The sequence below is a fragment of the Mus musculus genome, chromosome 1, assembly GCF_000001635.26.
Source record: "Mus musculus strain C57BL/6J chromosome 1, GRCm38.p6 C57BL/6J".
NCBI classification, from domain to species: domain Eukaryota; kingdom Metazoa; phylum Chordata; class Mammalia; order Rodentia; family Muridae; genus Mus; species Mus musculus.
Window position 1 is genome coordinate 101527370 of NC_000067.6, and position 6144 is coordinate 101533513.

General features: G+C 37.1%; 1 non-coding gene across 1 annotated transcript; it reads left to right on the top strand.

Annotated features, from left to right (window-relative positions):
* The first annotated feature begins 642 nt into the window (after positions 1 to 642).
* On the top strand, positions 643 to 771 carry LOC115487674. The gene has a single exon (XR_003949305.1). It is a non-coding gene; the product is annotated as a small nucleolar RNA SNORA40 (small nucleolar RNA).
* The last annotated feature ends 5373 nt before the right edge of the window (positions 772 to 6144 follow it).

Sequence of the window (6144 nt, forward strand, 5' to 3'; positions counted from 1 at the left end):
AATATTTTTGTTTTCCTTAAAGCTCAGACTGATTATAGGGGCATGTGTACTGTGTCTTACCATCAACCTTCTTGAATGTTAATGACATCCTTAGAAACAAACTCATATGGCTTAGAGAAATAATTTCTGTTTACTTAAGAGTATGCATATAAAAAACAAAGAATATTAGAATTCTTTGGTGACAGAGTGATATCTACAGGGTTCAAACGCAGGTATCAAAATATCCCAGTGTATGATTTGCATTTTATCTGAAAGAAGATTTACTTTTTAATCATGCAGATAATATATATGCATTTGGGTTTTTTGGCCATATTTTAAAATTACTATTTACATTGTATATTTTTGTTTCTTGACTTTTTCTAATCACTTTGGCATCTCCTTCCTCTAGCAATTCTTTTGTTCTCTTTTTGCCATATGTTCCTCATATCTTCCCACTGTGGCTGCCTGGAGTTGCCAAGACTTCTGCCACTATTCACTCCTCCAGACTATGTAAATACATCCCATATTTTTATTGTTTTTTCAGAGGAAAATTGTACTTTGGATTTTTGCTAGGATGTTATGTCATGTGCATAGACCTCAAAACTCACAAGTTTAAAAAGTATAACAGCACACCTAGGTTTCCTTTTGTAGTACTAGTGTCTAATAGCTATTACAGAGTTCAGGTTCAATGAGTAGACCCAAACATGAAAGTCAGTTACAGAACTAAATACTCCTTTGATATCCAGAATTCATTGTTCAGTGTGAGTTTTGATATTTATAAGAAGAAATAGAATACACAACTGCAGTTACACCAGTAATGTGTGTCTGAAACAGACCATACAATTTTATAGTTCTTCCAGTTGGGCATCTAAAACATTTTGTTGAGCAATCTGATTATGTACGTGATTTGTTTCCCTGGTCACCTAGGTGAAGAGCTTCTCCTTGAGTTGACATTCTTATGTTATGACTCCTATGCAATAGAGATTTTCATGCACAAAGCTTGGACTAGACATCACATGGGTGAACAAATCTTGTGGAGAACATTGGAGTTTCTATTTTCTTCTGCCTTTTTAGATATTAATATTACCATATATAATACCGGGAGTTGTATTTTTCTCTCATTTGAAAATACTGTCTTCAATGACTGATTTATTGAGTTGAGATCATAATCGGGTCTCCTGGTCCTTTAACATATAAAAAAAGATTTTAATTTTATATTACATGTATCTGTGTAGGTACTAAATGTAAGTGTGGTACCTGCAAAAGCCAGTAGATGACAAATTCTCTGTAGCTGCTGTCATAGGCAGCTGTGAGTCATTTGATATGGGTTCATGCAATGGAAGCTGGATCCTTTGTGAGAGCACAATGGCAGAGCTCTAGCTTCCTTGATGGGCTTTTCAAAATCTGTATTCACGCAAATATTTCTCCTCCTTTACAGTGGCAAAGATATCATTGGAAATTATGGTCTGTAAGAAGGATAGTTCCTCTTAAGTAGAATAAACACAGTTTGAATTTGTTGATTCGGGGATCATTAGATTCCATTTGTAAAGTGTTCTTGACAAGACTAATTTACTAGTGATTCTGCAACAACTGTAAAGCTGGGACTCCTGCCAAACTTCCTCCCCATAATGAAGCTTGTAAGGACAATGGTAAAAGTGTTGAGATGATGATGATCTGTTTTCATAATTTAGGATTTATGTTTTGCTTATGTTAGCAACATTCAATAGACAAGTATGGAATGATGATCCTTGGATTGTAAGAGTCCCATCACCAGAGAGTAAACTTCCCATTGAGCTCTTGCGTTTGTATTTACCTCTTCTTTCTGTACCCTATCCATCCGAATAGTTTCCCCCTTTCTACCTGAATTTTAAGGGTTTGTAGATTCTCCTTTTTCAGTGAATTAATCCAAATAGGAATTAATTATTGTCCATATTAGTTATGCTTGAATTATTTGTAGATTGTCTTGAGGTTGCACCTTAGTAGAAGATGATTTGAGTATTGTGTAAGAAGTCTTTCATTTGATGTCATACATTATAACTCAAAATTTGTCTTGTATCTCTCACTGAACAGAATATTCTGGTGGACTGCATACTTTCAGGGCATTATGGCTTAAACAAAACTTACACTTCAAGATAAAGGAAGAGGTAGATACCTTGTTCTGGAGGGCTTGCCCATGACTTTGGGTGTAAGTGCTGACACAGATGAGGAAACAAGGTAAAATATATGCCACATGATTAAATAATATGTTTATATTGATACTTTCTGTATTATTTCATTATCCTCCTCAAATATTACATGGCTCATCTTTTAAAAACAAAAGAGTATTTCTAGTAATATCAATAGGTTTATTTGTATGGCTTCTCTGCCATAAGGATACCACAATTGGAGCTATTATTCAATAGCTCAATCTCAGAAAAGTTAAGTGAATATCACTTAAGACATCTTTGGTTGACTTCCTGTAAGAGCTTTATATTCACTTTCAAACAAAATACTGTGATTGATATCTTGAAAAAGGAATCCACAAACCTTTAATGATTTGAACAGAAATGGGGAAATGGATGGAGGTAAAATAAGTTATGGAAACAAGAGGGAAAACAAAGGTTAGGTGTCTAGGAAACATTTCCTTGCTAGTGGCAGGAATGCTAGGATTAGAAGATTGTTGTTTGGCACTTGCCTAGGGAATAGCACCAATCATGCACAACAAAACAAACCCTAAAGTGTGAAAATGGGGTTGTCAAGCCAGTATCCTAGATCTTCTCACTATAAAGGATTGAACATCCATCAAATAATCCTTTCTTTCTGTAAGGATTAAAATGCAGAAAGGAAACCATGGAAACCAAGCCTAGAGTATGGGCATGATAATGTAACCCTAGAAACCGAGCCTAGAGTGTGAGAGTGAGTAAGACAAAGTTGAAGCCCAGTGAAGTAATGTGTGAACTCTTTAATTATGATTGGCTAAAAGTAGTTCAAAAATGGGAGTGAGTGGGTTGGGGAGCAGGGCGTTGGGAAGCATATAGGGGACTTTCGGGATAACATTTGAAATGTAAATGAAGAAAATATCTAATAAAAATGTAAAAAAACATCTTGCACTGCAACTCACTCACTCACTCACTCACTCCTGGAGTTCTACAGAGATGCTGTAGTACTGAGAGATCGATCGAGTCCCTCAACCAGAATGTCCGCTGCGAAAGAGAAGAGCCTGCACCTTGGACCCATCTCCAACGCGAACTTAACCTGACACACCGCCATCAATCCAGCATTCAACATTCAGTCAGACTGGAGGTTAGTCCAGCGGTGATGTGCGTGCATGCGTGTGTGTGTGTGTGTGTGTGTGTGTGTGTGTGTGTGTGTGTGTGTGTACGAGTGTGATCCCATTTCGCCATTTACTTGTTTTTTGCTACTTATAAATAAATGAGCTGTTATAGTCTAACCTCTGTGTATGAGGCTTTTTTCTCGCCTCTGTCATCAATGCTGATTCACAATAGTTTCGTGACAGTTTCACGACACTTTCCTGACTTGCTTTTTGTCAGGGTGTTATCACAATAAACCATAGACAGGTTCCTACTTGCTGGGAAAATATGGGCAGTGTAAAACCAAGCCTTTGTGGATTTCACACAGGCATTAGACTCAGTGTAAATATGCCCTTGTGAACAAAATGGTGTTATTCCTCACTCCCATTTCACCTACCATTGGAGATGTGTTTAGTGTTAAGTTCTACATGTAGTGTGTCATGTACTTGTAACATATCTCTCTCTCTCTCTGCCTCTCTGTCTGTCTGTCTGTCTGTCTGTCTGTCTGTCTGTCTGTCTCTCTCTCTCTCTCTCTCTCTCTCTAGCTATGGGTTCAAACCAGGGTTTTGTATGATCTAGACACACAATAGCTCATGAGCTACATTCCTAGAAAAGTCTTTTTTTTTTTTCATCTAGGATAAGTATCCTGACTCTATATCCAAGAAATATTAAGGAATCATAAAACAAAACAAAACAAAACAAAACAACAACAACAACAAAAACCCGCTAGTATTGATCAATACTGTCAGTAAAGTAACTAGATAAAAAAATTAACATACAGAAGTAAGTAGCATTTAATAAGTTAGACGACTCAAAGGGTCAAGGTTTCTGCTTCACTAGACTGTTCAATTCCTGAATCCCAGATAAAGCTAGAACAGATTTTATAAAGCTCTCTTATGTTTTCCAAATTTGCTTTTGACACATGTAGGTTTATTTGTGTACGTGCACATCTGCGCGCGCGCACACACACACACACACACACACACACACACACATACAATTTTAAAACATCTGGTATCTTCAGAGATTGCTCAGTGGTTAAAATTGCTTCTTTATCTTGTAGACTATGCACTTCCCAGTTATCACATGATGTTTTACACATATATCTAACTACAATTCCCGGAGACCCTATATCTTCTACCCAATTCTATCTATCCTAGTCTCCAGAAACACATGTGGTACATATGAATGCAAGTAGCAAAACCATGTATGCACATAAAAGTAAAAATAATAGTACAATTTAAAATATTATGACTCTATAGTCCAATGACAAATACATGTTTAAAAGAAGATTTTTTTGGTGTTCAAAACAGGGTTTCATGTACCCCAAAATAGCCTCCAGTTCAGTATTTTGTTGAGTCTGCACTTCAATTTCTGATACTGCTATGTGTTCCTACCATGTGTTATGGCACGGAGGTTTGTGCAACCTTATCTGGCTGGAGTTAAATGTCCAAACAACCATATCTTACCTTCCTTATATTTTTAAAATTAATAGTGTGAGGGGATCACCTCTTGGCATTAGTACTGAACATAACCAGACACAAAATTTCAACACAAAGGATATTTACTCCCTTGAAAGGCAGGTGTGTGTGTGTATGCCTCTGGATGCAGCAAATCAGCCAGCCAGACAGTGGTATATTTTTTGAAGAGCTAGGTTTTTAAGGAAAAAAAAGTGGGATATCTGTTATGATGAGTTGGTAGGTCCTGATTTGGTAGATTGTGAATTTTGATTGTGTTTTCATAGTTGGACATTAATATTTTAGTAAGGTACAAGGCAGTGGCCAATAAGGCAATAGACCTTGAGGCCTAGCCTTAGAAATGTAGTCTAATGTAGTTTAGCCAGGGAGAGGAAAGAGAAAAGTGGAAAGCTCTGTTGGTTCCATGATTGCAATGTTTTGGCATGTTAGAAAGCCATTTTTTCTCACCTTGTGGATTTATCATTGGATCACTCTGTGTTGGGTGCTGGGATTTTCTTTGACTGCCTCCTACTCTTCTTGAGGAAATATTTTTAGAGTCCAGTAGAAGCTAGAATGTTGGTCAAAGTTGGGGAAAGCAGGCTGTGTCATCCAGTGGCTAGACACTTCAGGGACACTTAAGGCTAAGGCAATAAGGAAAACATTCAGACAGTTTGTAAGGTTGGATCATCTTGGGCTAGCCATTTCATACATGTCTACCTGTGTAGATCCTAGGGAACATCTGGAGGTGGTGAGTTGCTGGAGTAGCATGTACTTAATTTGAAATATGTTGGGAAAGGTAGACTAGGGACAAAATATAAAAATAAAAATTTGGAGAAAATATTTTATCTTTGGTGTATATTTGAAAGTTTCAGACTACTGGTCTTAGTAGTTGGAAGAAGAGTAGTCCCACGATCCTAGGAATTCGGTGACAGAAAGAAAAAAATTAAACCCTTAACAACTTCTTAACAATTCCAAATGGATGATCCCTTATGCTTGATCCAAAAATTTCTACTCAATTATTAAGCTCTTATAATAAAACCCATGCATATTAGAAAACTTTATATCTAAAGACATGCTGTTACCCAGGAGGTCCTCCTCCTTTTCAGAGGAGAAGGGAATGGGGGACTGAAGGAGGAGAAGGTTTGAATTGGACTGGTAGTAGAAAAGGTGCTGTCATCAAGATGTACAGGGAATAAATAAATTAATGGGAAAAAACATTAACAGCAATGGGGCTGGAAAGTTAATTCTGTGGTCAAGTGCACTTGCTGCTCTTGCAGAGAAATTGGGCTCAATTCCTAACACACATATTAGGTGACTCACAGTCACCTGTAAATGCCTTTTCGTTTAAACTCTGTAGGCACTAGGTGCTTAAAAGGTACACATACATACAGACAGCCACAACACTTGTACACAGACAA